We start from the raw sequence: 12,605 nt of genomic DNA on the forward strand, positions 1-12,605 counted from the left end.
TTGTCAGTGCTTAAGGGTTCCCTGTCCCTTGTTTGCTGAGTGGGCACGTATGCTTTTTAATCGGTTCTCTTGTACAAAGGCCCATGGAGTATTTTTTTTTTTCATGTCTAGATTTGTATCTAATATTTTCTACTGATTTTTAAAATAAAAGTACCTAACCCCACTTCAAGTCAAACCTAAAAATGCACAATATAAATCCCTTAACTGGCTTGGTATGGTCATACTAGTTTTAACTACATGAATAGTCATGCTACATTTTTATATATATACGTGTATATATATACGTGTGTGTATATACTATATCAGAAGGATCATCATGAAAATCATTCTTTAAGGGTATCAAAATGCGCTTTCCTGAAGCAAAAGTTTTCTTATTTTTAAAATGCCTTCAGAAAAACTATGCTTCATGAGGAAAAAGGGTGGGGAATAAAGAAAAAAAACAATCTAGATAGCTCTTCCCTTCCTGTTTTGTCATTGAACTACAAGTTTCAAATATCTAGACTCTGGTACCTTGAATCCTAGCAAGGCTGACTCAGCTTTTCATCCCTCCAAGGTCAAAAAATTCAGCTCTATGCAGTTTACAACGTCTGGCGCTTTCAGACAAGACATTTAAAGCCAGGAATGCTCTCTGCTTGGCGTGAATTCTCATTTCTCATGGCACGTGTCAGATACAGGCTTGCCCTGGCAGCCTTGGCCAAAATGCTGTCACCACCTGCTTCTTGTCCGGTATTCAATCCCGATGCCAGGCAAGGAGGGACTTTCTCTCAATTGGTGAATGAATGTCTTCTAAGGCACCTGGAAGTGGAGATAGCTTGTAAATGTAGGTGAAGTATTCTCCAGACCAGAGGACAATCATTGTGTCCTGTGGAGAGTATTGGCCTGAAAGTTACGGGTGGAGGATGAGCACTGTGAATTGTAACGGCGCTTTCTTACCTTTGCCAGCTAAGTGGCTTCTGCAACTGTTATGAGCATCCAGGGCAAGTAGTCAGCTCTCCGGACAACCCACTGTTTTGCAGGGTGAGGCAGTAAAAGGTGCTGTGCAAGGGGAACCACAGGACCCTCCATGTGGCAGTCAGGCTTCTGTGAGGCTGAGTGTGGGCACAGAAAGGCCTGACCCCAAGTACTGCTGGTGCACCAAGTCCAATTACTTTCTCATAGACACCAAGTATACTAAGCATATAGCTGAAATGTGCTCTGTCTCTTTGGCAAAGAGGTCTTTCAAGTGATAGTGATTTCTATGAGGAAATAGCTCTATGAAATAGATTTCCCAGCCCCCACGGTACAGTGTCTTGTGGGAGCTGACACACTTAAAAAGATGGCCTTTGTTAGTATTAGGTTGTACTAAAAGAAGTCCTAGCTTTCAGGTGAGGAAGCACCCAACTGCAATAATTAGTTCTGTTTTCAGTCTAACTGTAAATCTATCACTTTTGCATAAGTTTTTTTTCTTTCAAGAGTTGCCCTGTGCTGATTGTCTTGTAAGCTGGTTGTTGTCATAGTTTCAGGATTAGGATGCAGACATGAAGTTTCTTCATGAGCTGTCAAAGAATAGTATTAATTTTTTACCAGCTTGGTGTGTGGATAAAGTAAAGGAGGCATGTATCTGAATATAAAACAAGTATCTCCTTCCCCACCCCCCACCCATGTCATTTTTGCAGCATTTTCTCTCTGGACTAAAAGCTTGTAGGTGAGTCTCTATTTCAGTCTTAAAATGCATCCCACCTAACCTCCGTAACTCCTCCTTGCACACTATGTTAGACTTGCATTTCTTGTTTTCAGCTCCTGCTCAATTCTATCATGTATTGACTTCCTCTGTGTCTTACTTGCTCCTTCCAGCTTTCTGTTCCTAAATGTTAAACCTGTAATTGCTCTCTTCTACCAAGTTGTCATTCTTTTCTTATTTAAATCCCTTGGAAAAAAGTTGCATTTCCTCTGGACAGTCTCTAAGAAGTGGTTTATGAAAAGTTATATACAGAAAACTTGTGGGACTTTAGGGCTCCTACTATGTTTTAAAATAACAAAACAATTCAAATATCTCTACCAAAGTTTGGATAGGACTCCCACGGTGCTAGGGGCTGTACAAATACCTGAGAAATGGTGAAGCCTTTCCTGGCTAGATTGCATTAATTTTCAGTTTAAATTGAGATGAGAAACTGTTTTCCTCACTTTTCCTAAATATCCCTCATAAGGGATAAGTATCATGCCCAAGTTTCTTGGAAAACCTTTGGCAGACCTGGGAGAAGAAGTTATTTTTCTTATTGCTCATAGAGTACTTCAAAAAGAATATAATCTTTTATTTGTCTTTGTACTTTCTTGTTTGTGCTTCTGTGTTTGTTTTCTGAGGTTGGTTGTTTTTTGTTCATGATGATTGCAGTGGATAAAGCTGAGCTCATATTGCAGATCCATGACATTTCAAGGGATCTAAGGCAAAAATTGATTGTTACCTACGCTAAATTAGGCTGCAACTTAACATGATGAGCTTGGGAGCGTTCTAGTCTTTCAGAAGAGGAGGATCTGCTTGCCAACCTTTTTTAGACAAACCTTGACTGTACTGTTTAAAATGGAACAAATAATAAAAACCCATACCTTAGTTGCTGGAAGCTGGACCTTTATATGCTTAGTTGGCAACACAAAGGAAAAAGTTCTGTGCACTTCCTAGTTTTCAAAAGAAATTAACGTATTTGTTTTAAAAGTCTTAAAACAGAGTTTCCTCTATTGGATAGATAAGTGCTTGTCCTTTGTTTGACAGATTGCTGTGATAGAATATTCACTGCAAAGGGAGTTGATATAAAAAATATTTCTGCAAAATAGATTAAAGAAAATTAAGAAAACAACATACCTGCCTACTGAAATATTAGGCTCATTAGGTAGGAAATTAGAAAGTAAGGATAAATGCCTGGTTTGCACTACAAAGTACAAACTTAGATGCTTGTAAGTGAGCTTACTGAGAAATAATGTTGAACAGGTGACTTTCAATAAACATGAGAAGATTTTTGACAGGTATTTATTTGACAGAGGTTGATAGAACTCGTAAAGTGAATACAAACCAAAAAGAAAGGAGCCAGATATCGTCAAGTCTGAGGGCTGTGTGAGATTGTTTTAAAGCTGATATTGCAAGACAAGCCTTAAAGAAACTCAAATAAAATACTAGTTAGCAATGACAAAACTAATGAAAGACTTTTCTCAACACTTAGTTTTTGTCACGGAAAAACTGCACTTCAGAGCTGAGTGCTATTGACAGAATAAGTAGGGTCTATTGAGAATGTTTTCAAATAAGGACATCTTTCAAAGCTGTTGCATGTAGCTATTCCAGGCTGCTTACAATTTTCAAGTGTGTTAGATCATGTTTAAAAACAGCTTTTAAGAGGCTAATTCCCTGGCCAATGCACTTCTGTACTAGCAAGTATGTATCCTTCCTGTACTTCAAGCTGCACTGCTAGTCTCCTAAAACATACCATATTTTGTTAGAATACTAAATCAGATTTTGATTGCCACAAAAAACCCCACCCAAAACTCATAGCTTCAGCTAGAAAAGGCTGCTATCCGTCAGATTTCAGCACGTCTGGCCTGTGTTGCTAAGGCAGTGACACAGCAGATATGTGAGTTGCCATTTTAAGGATCAGCTATTAAAATACACAGGGTATATGTTATAGATCCTTAATGTGTCATCTAGTCTTGTTCCTTCTCAAAACTTCATCGTAGTATTTTACTAGGTCATTAACGATAACAACCCTGTTCAGTTTTTGACGATAAAAATATCGTCAAAATATCAGATACCTTAGAAAATAATTAGTGGATTTTTGGTTTTCTTGTATCTGGAGAAGGTGGAGTCCAAATATGCTCTGTGCATGATGTGGGAACAGGCAGTGTATCAGCAACAATGAGATAATTGCTCTTTCAGAAGAAAACAATGTTAACCCTCCAAGTGCTTGGCACCTGTTCGCACTGCAGTTTAGCTTTTTAAAGTAAACCTTTAAATAAATGGAGAGACTTGATTTTGTATTTCTGTGAATTATGCAGAAAACTTCTTAATTATTCCTTTTGTTCAGCTTCATTATGGCATTTTGAATTGGATTGGCACTTCAGTTTCATTTGCTGTTCCCACCTATGTGATCCCTTTTCTTTGTTGTAACTTGTAGAGTCACTTTGGTCAAGAGGGATAAATCCACCTCAAGTCTCTGTTGTTCCCTCTTCTCGTTGGGCAATACGGAGAAATATTTGTCAGCTTGTTGAGGGCCTGAGTGGTGGGTTGTGTAGGACACTAGTAATAGATTAATATTTTTTTGAGGTAAAGATCTTAGGTGTTCTCCCTCCTGTACTTGTCACGAAAATGTACTGAAACTAGTATGAGGACTTCCTGGGTTTAAATTTTAATGTAAGATGATATAGAATAAGAGCTGGTCAGAGAAGTATTAAGCTACAAGAAAGGTAGCATTGAGAGGTGGCCTGTGATACTTGAATCAAGGAGACCTGGAAACTGCTTCTTGCTCTGATACTAAATTGCCCCCTTGCACATCGTCTCTGAACTTGTGCCTCTTGTTCATCACCTGTGGAATGGACATAATGATACCGATCCCCTTTGTAAAACACTCTACGTAAATGCTAGGTGACACTGCTATCAATTTAACTTTGCACGCGCGTGCACACGCACACACGTATACAGGCAAGACACTAGCAGATGCCAGCCAGAATGGTGCAAGGGACATTGCTGAATAAAAACCAGATGGGGGTGCTGAAAATAAAATGTAAAAATCTAAAGGAAGGAAACTAGCTTTTGGGATTTTTGTCCTGGGATAAAGGATTGCACAGTAGATGACTTACCAAATATATGGAAAACTTCGTGGTTTTGGCAACACAAAAATTGCATTTATAAGTACTGTATGCCAAACTGTTAAGCCTGCTTAACTGAAAATAAAAGCTTAATTCCACAATTAAGTTTGAAAACACCAGGCAGGTATCTCTACAGGTTGAGTCTAAGTGATCTCCATATAGACAGAGAGGTAGCAACACCTGGTCTGTAAAGCTTGAGGCAATATGTGCATGCCATTCTGTTGTAAAAGAAAATATTCCTTTTTTGGGAAAAAAGGGGGACCCACCAGTCTTTTGCATGATCTTCAAGGGCTCCATTCCACAATTAGAGCTTGATAAGAATTCTACAAAATGCTGTTTTCTCAGTCATTGCTGATTCATTAAAACACCTGTTGTTGATCTTCATTAAACTTTTTTTGCCTAGGTTTTGTTCAGAGAGCAAACAACCCAAAACAGCTAATGACTGATGGATATGCATTAAAATGAGATGTAAGATACACAGGACTAACATCTGTTCTGAATTAGGCAGACCCTTGGGTTCTGGAGATACCGCTCTTTCCACTCCAATAAATATTTATTTATAGAAACCAGAACAGCTGTAAGTGTCAAGTGAGCTAAGGTTGTATATTTCCAATGCATGTGCCAGTATCTCGGGGAAGAGGAGCACGGCAAGAAAGGAACCCTATGAGTGATCAAGAGTAAAAGTAGCCCCTACAATTAACCTGTATTGTTTTCTGACTCCCAATATATTTTACAATCCACTTCAGTTTAGTCTTCCTTAGACCTATATACTGGCATGGAGCTTTGATTCCAGTATTCATCCTTTGAATTGTTAAAAAAAATAATCTAAGGATCTAAGGAGTAAATAAAAGAAGCTAGTATACTAAACTCAGCACCTAAAATTAATGTTAGACATATTTGAATTCCAACAGCATATTTTCTTGAACTCTCTTGAATGGCGTATAAATTAAATTGTGTGTTTCTCTGTGTTCTTATTGGGTGTTAATTGTTGATGGAGTATTAGTGGGTCTTTTGTATTATTTTTATAAACTGACTAGTACCTCATGGTTTTAACTAATCCTTAATAAGTTCAGACTCTGGACAGCAATTACCTAATGAAATGTATGAAGATAAAATAAGGTTCTGAGAAACATTCTTTGATTTGTCTGGTGCTTTCATTGATATGGGAGAACCACAGGGAAGGCAGAGATTGTAGAGAACTTCAACAAACCTTCAGCCTGTGAAATGGTATTTCCCCCCTCTACATCCAACCTGAAAATTATACGTTCTGAAAGTGACAGTTGATAGCATTTGTAGCCAGGAAGAATGCCAGTTTGGCAGGGCTCAGAATTTTTTTATAGCAATATTTTCTTAGGCTGGAGAAGGCCTCAGGGATTATAATTAGCCTGTCTTGGGCTGGTTAGTGCTGGGTACTTGAAGATCCTTGATCAACAAAATAACGTATCCTGACAGCCTAGTGAAAGGAGGTCCAGCGTTTCACTCCTCCCTGCAGGCAGCCGAGAAAAGAATCATTTTGGTAGATTAAATCCTTTTATGAGAAAAAACGCTGGACGTATTGAATACTTAGAGGTGGTTATCTCCTGGGCCAGGATGCACAGTGCTTTATTCCAGCCTTTCAAAGCATTTTACTGAAAGTGAGGAAAGTTTGATCTGTGCCATAGGACTCTGTTTAAGCCCTCCTTATCTTATTGATGGTTCATAACTGCTAGCTGCAGCATAAGCAAAATTTAGCTTTTTTCTTAAAACCAAAAGCAGACATCTTTACATCTACAACTTAAACTATATACAGAAACGTCCTGATGATTAAAAGGCCAAATAGATCTTTTCCGCTGATCTATGTAGTTTTATGATCAGACAAATTGTAAACAAGCATTTCAGTTTTAATTACATATATTTTAAATCTAACTTTAGAAATTATTTTATATTATTTGCTAAAAAGGAAATACAACTGTCTGTGTTCAACAAAGACTAGAGAATGAATAATTAAATGGAATGTAGAATGTGTATATTGGAAATGGTTCAAATTTCCTTCTGAAAATTTTTTCAAGTAATCCTAAAAGGTCTTCACACAGAGAACTAAAATACTGAGTAATATACTATTGCAACATGACTATTTTTGCAAACTAAACCTCTATGAATAGTTGCATTGTTTGTAATCAAAAAACTTCAGAGCCGGTTATACATCATTTGCTACAGTTTGTTTGCAGCATTTTACAATCTCTTCTAAGACATATCTTTAAAATTCAAAGTTCGATTCAAATGGAATGAAACAGGCAATACTTCAATAACAAACAAAATTCCATTCAGTGACCCTTTAGAAGATTTGTAAAGATGTAGATGTAGGTCAGATTACAGGCCATTTGATATAAAATTTATGAACCTAGTCCAATAATGTTTCCCCATCATTATCAGTCATACTAGGGCCTAGTATTACACTTTTTGAGTGGTAATGCAATACAAATAATTTCCTTTTTTAACGGGAGGAAAAATATTCTTCTTTAAAGAGATTAGAGGACTAGAAGTATGGGGGTGGAAAGGAGACTGATATCTAAACATTCAGTTGACTAGCTCATCAAGTGTGTGTGCCAAGGACATTAACTTTGACTCCAAGAAACAAATCTAGAACATATTGAAACACAGCAGGGAAAACTTGATTAAAAAAATGCACAAATAAAATGTGAGCTTCTGAGAGTGAGGCTTTTGTTTTTAAATAAAAGTGAGGGAGCTAAAAGGCTATAATGGTACTTTAATGGCTCCCAGGCTTTGCATGAGATAATTCCAGCTGCAGTGACAAGGAGGAAGACTTCAGAGTTCCCTTGAGAGCAGTACAGTGCAGAGGCTGGGAGGAGCAGGGTCTGCAGCACAGCAGCAGTGGGTGCACTGCTGCTCAGAGTGGGGTTTAGTCTAGTTATTACCCATGATGATTGTGCATGCTTATAAATTATGTCTTGGAGCAGCCCAGAAATGTCAGCACAAGGTTAGTCTTGAAGCTACCTTAGCACTTCTTTCCTTTCATGATCATTTCTCTGCTGCAGCTGTTACAGGCATGCCACTGAAAATTGTCGCAGGAGGTGTTTAGTTCTCGTTTAGGTCTAAGTCTGTTCCTACTGATTTCTCATGTTTCACTTCTAATGGGAATATAAACCTGTGGGTCTTATTCAAGGCTTACAGGAGTCATTAATAAGCTTCAGGCCTAGTATCTTCCCAGGTTGTGTGGGTTGTTGCCTTTTTTTTGTTTTTGTTTTTTGCTGGTTCTGTGATTTCCCCAAGGAAAGTGTCATGTGGTAAATAGAATGAAGCTAAGCAGAATCCTTGGAAGTGGCAAAACCATTTGAAATGCATGTGCCTCATTTGAGATTCAAAGGTTTGAAAAAGGGCTGTGTGACTGTAAAGATTTGGCAATAATCTTGTTCCTCAGTTTCCTGCCAAATAATGAAAATGTTATTGGTATTGTCTATGAAGTTCAGATTGCTGTTAGAGTGTTGTGGAGTGCTAAAGTATTTTGTGTGTGCTGGAAAGCTGATTAAGATCTGAGTACAAGTAATATTATGCGGGTGGATTTTAGATTCATTTTTCAAGAAGCTAACATGAATTCTTTGCCTTCCTGAGCAGTGGTAAAATATCTTACCAAATTTGAAGGGTTTTATCCTGGCTGCAATTTTTGAAATATAGTATCGAGCTTTAAAAAGGTAAAGAAGCCAAAATTTTCAGGAATGCATCAAGAGCTTTAGAGATGTGTGGCTTTATTTTCTAAAAGGCCAAGTAAGATATCCATGGCCTGAAAGTAAGATTAAAAGATTCATTGATTTTTATGTGGGCAGGGCTAGACTACTTGATATTGCTTATAGTTTTGTTGGTTTTGTTTTGCTCTTATTTGAAACGTGAAAAATTCCCAAGACTGAATCTCAGAATAAAAGATTCTTGTTGTACAGGAAACAAAGTTTCAAGTAGTGATTTCTTTTAACTAAAGCATAATGGCAAACTTAAACCAGGAATTTACAGGAATTATTTATGATAGTCCCAGGTAATGAACTCCTTTTTAATGAAAAAGCAGGGATAATAATGACAAAGTACACGGGCAGCAGGAACATTAGTTTCAAGATCTACAACTCCATCTGCTGATGTAATTCAATCCAATTTTGGAAAAATCAACAGTAGGTACAGTAGATGCCAGTTGTTTTTCTGGATTCTAAAATCAAGTCAGTCAAACACAGTACTGTGATCTGTTTTGGTGTTAGTGTTGTATTTCTATGGTTATTGTTGTTATTGTTGTTAATGTTGTCAGAAAGAGAGACTTAGCATGTGAAGTCATGCACAGATGAGCACAAAAGTCCTGAGTATCTCCTCCCCACCCCGAAACACATACTGTGTGAGTCTGAGAGCAGGCCTGCAAAGGAACATACCAGGAGCGTGGCAGGTATGCGAGAGGATATTAAAAATTGGTGACGTGAGCTCCTACATGACCTATAACAGCCCTATTAGGTACTCTGTCCATCACTTATTGACAGGTCAGGGTTTTTTTGTTTGTTTGTTTGTTTGTTTTTTTTAAGAAGTGATTCTTGCTGCTAGAAATATGTGGGGAGTGCTAAATGAGAGAGTCAACAGTATCCCTTTAGGATCCTTGGGCAGACTGGGAAGGGACTTGAGGAAGAAAAGAATGTGCTCAGGGTGTGCTTGTGGTATCAGGGCACCCTGCTGCACAAGGAGGTACAGAGATGCAGCCGGGAACAGCCCAGGTGGTGAGAGTTAGAGTCTGGAGAAAGCATTAGAGAAGGGGCACAGAGCAGGAAGAAAGAGTTTGGTTAAGAGCTACTTCAAGCAAAAGAGGGGAGAAATTGGGTTGCTACAGGCTGAATGGGTTTGCTGTGGGCTGTAACAAGCTGAGGGAGAATGAGGTAACAGCTGATACAAGCAGGCCAGAAGTTAACTGCTGCTTAAAGACTCCACAGGCCACTCCTATTTAGCTCCTGTCAAAATAATATGAACATTGCAAATTCCTCTGTGGCCATCTAATGGGTATGATGCACTATTTCTAGTCGTATTGGGAATAAGTCTAAGAAGTTTAAAATACAATATGCAACAAAATATATCTAATGGCATTATCCAGTATGGTTACAGCATGCAGAAAATGAATCAGCAGCAATTTAAGAACATAATAAATTTAACTTCGGCTAAGCAAGCTCATTTTTTAAATCCTTGGAGACTCTGCAGGATGTTTTAATGGGTCTTTTGTGATGTGGATATTTCCTTAGTTTAAAAACTGGACTAAATAGGTTCATTTTGCATAACTTAGGAAGGAGCCTTCATACGGTAATGATTTTAGGTCACTGCTAAGCTAGACCAGATGTGGATGAACGGCTTAAGAGTGAAATGCTGCATATCCCGTTACAAAGCTTTTTAGGCCTATATACTTACCCTCTTGGCAATAAGCTTGCAATTAATGAGTAAGTCCTTAATACATAGTTATATGTCAAAAAGGCAATAATAGTTGCACCACAGTTCTTGATGATTTTGGGGAACCTTTGAAGCCCGTCATTGACAAAATAAATTGATGGAGCCATCTGTAATTAGGAATAAGTTAGTTTGTGCATCACTGCCACCGAGAAAGATATTGTCTCCCTCTGTGTTATAAAGGTTAGCAGAGAACTATATTGAAAACATAAACTAAGCCTATTTTTTGGGTGAAAAGAAGGAAATAATGTGATGTAGAGAGCTAATAAATAAGGAATGAACTTTCTGAAATACTAGCTGTAGTCTTTAAGTTATGAACAGTTCTCATCTAAAAAGAAGACATTATTGACTTGCAGAGATCCAAAAAAGTTAACTTTCTGGTCTCTGAAATATCCAAAATAACAAAAGATAATTTATCAACCTTTCTTCTTGTTGATATTTAATATAGATTAGAATAGTTCAGTTGGAAAGGACCTACAATGATCATCTAGTCCAACTGCCTGATCACTTCAGAGCTGACCAAAAGTTAGAGCGTGTTATTAAGGGCATTGTCCAAATGCCTCTTAAACACTGACAGGCATGGGACATCGACCACCTCTCTAGGAAGCCTGTTCCAGTGTTTGACCACCCTCTCTGTAGTGAAATGTTTCCTAATGTCAAGCCTGAACGTCCCCTGGTGCAGCTTTGAAGCACTCCCACGTGTGCGGTCACTGGATCCCAAGAAGGAGGGACCAGCGCCTCCCTCTCCACTTCCCCTCCCCAGGAAGCTGTAGAGAGCAACGAGGTCGCCCCTCAGCCTCTTTTTCTCCAAACTAGACAAGCCCAAAGTCCTTAGCAGCTCCTCATAGGACATGCTTCCAGCCCTTTCACCAGCTTTGTTGCCCTCCTCTGGACGCATTCAAGTACCTTCAAATCCTTTTCAAATTGTGGGGCCCAGAACTGCACACAGTATTCAAGGTGAGGCCGCACCAATGCTAAATACAGTGGGATAATCACCTCTTTTGACTGGCTGGTTGTACTGTGTTGGATGCACCCCAGGATGCGGTTTGCCTTCTAGGCTGCCAGGGCACGCTGCTGACTCATATTGAGCCTGCTGTCGACCAGCACCCCCAGATCCCTTTCTGCAGGGCTGCTCTCCAGCCACTCCTCTCCCAATTTATACTTGTGTCCAGCGTTACCCAGATTTATATTATATTTTAATATAATTAAAAATAATTAATTAAATAATAAATTAAAATTCTCAATTAATTAAATAAATAATATATTAAACATGTATTGTATTTTAATATAATATAAAGGTAGATGTGAAATGGCTAAAATGACAGGGCTTACAAGCTCAAATAGTGTTGAAAGCTTGGTTGTGTTTCATGCCTAGTCCTCTAGTCTTAATTCACTTGTAGATGTCCTCTTTTTTGTTTAGACAGGTGTTTTGCAGTCAGAAGTGTTACTTGAACCCTTTGACAATGATGGATCTTCAACTAAATATTATGGAGGTGCTCAGTCAATTAACTAATGAAGCCCTTATTGCATGTGTTTTCTCCACCATTAATTTTGTCTATATGTTAATGCTTTGTCATAGATGAATAAAACAAAATTTAAGTAAACAGATAAGAATGTAATTAAAATCCATGTTTCTGTAGAACCTTTATATCTTTACTTAAAATTAACTATCAGTGTATCTGTCTATATCATAAAACAATAGATTTGTCCTGTATCTACTTCAGCATCAGTCCACATAGAAAAATCTTTTTTAAAGATATATGGTGTGATTTTAAAACTAAGAACTCGGGGGTGGGGGGGAAAGTATTTTTACTGACTTTGCAATATCTGAAATATTAAATGTAAAGAATAGGGTACTTGCCTCTGCAAAACAACAAACTATTAATACAAATAGTTGTATTACTTTCTGAAAATAATATCTACATCCTTCTGGCATGGAGCTCAATTTAATCAATACTGACTTTGCATCCTTTACTAAGAATTTGTTTCCCTGGACTATTAGATCACAATACTGAATGATGATCTGCTTAATAAATCCAAGCATAATAAACCTACATCTTTAAAACAGCAGTTGAGGACTTAAATTAAAATTCTGACCTAAGTGACATTCTCAGAGCCACAATTTTGTATGTTTTTTACGTCTGGAGCATATAGGTTAGGCATACATTCTTCAGCAAATTTTGTAGACAAGATTAATAGGCAAGTGATTTTCTTTTTTCTGGGAAATGCATTTTCTTCAACAGTTTGAAGCCTGCTCATGGTTTTAAAAGGATCTAAGAGGACATGTACTGACCTAGTACCATAGGTCACTAGCAGAACTATCCAAA

Source organism: Pygoscelis adeliae, unplaced genomic scaffold (assembly GCF_000699105.1).
Source record: "Pygoscelis adeliae isolate BGI_AS28 unplaced genomic scaffold, ASM69910v1 Scaffold71, whole genome shotgun sequence".
Lineage (NCBI taxonomy): Eukaryota > Metazoa > Chordata > Aves > Sphenisciformes > Spheniscidae > Pygoscelis > Pygoscelis adeliae.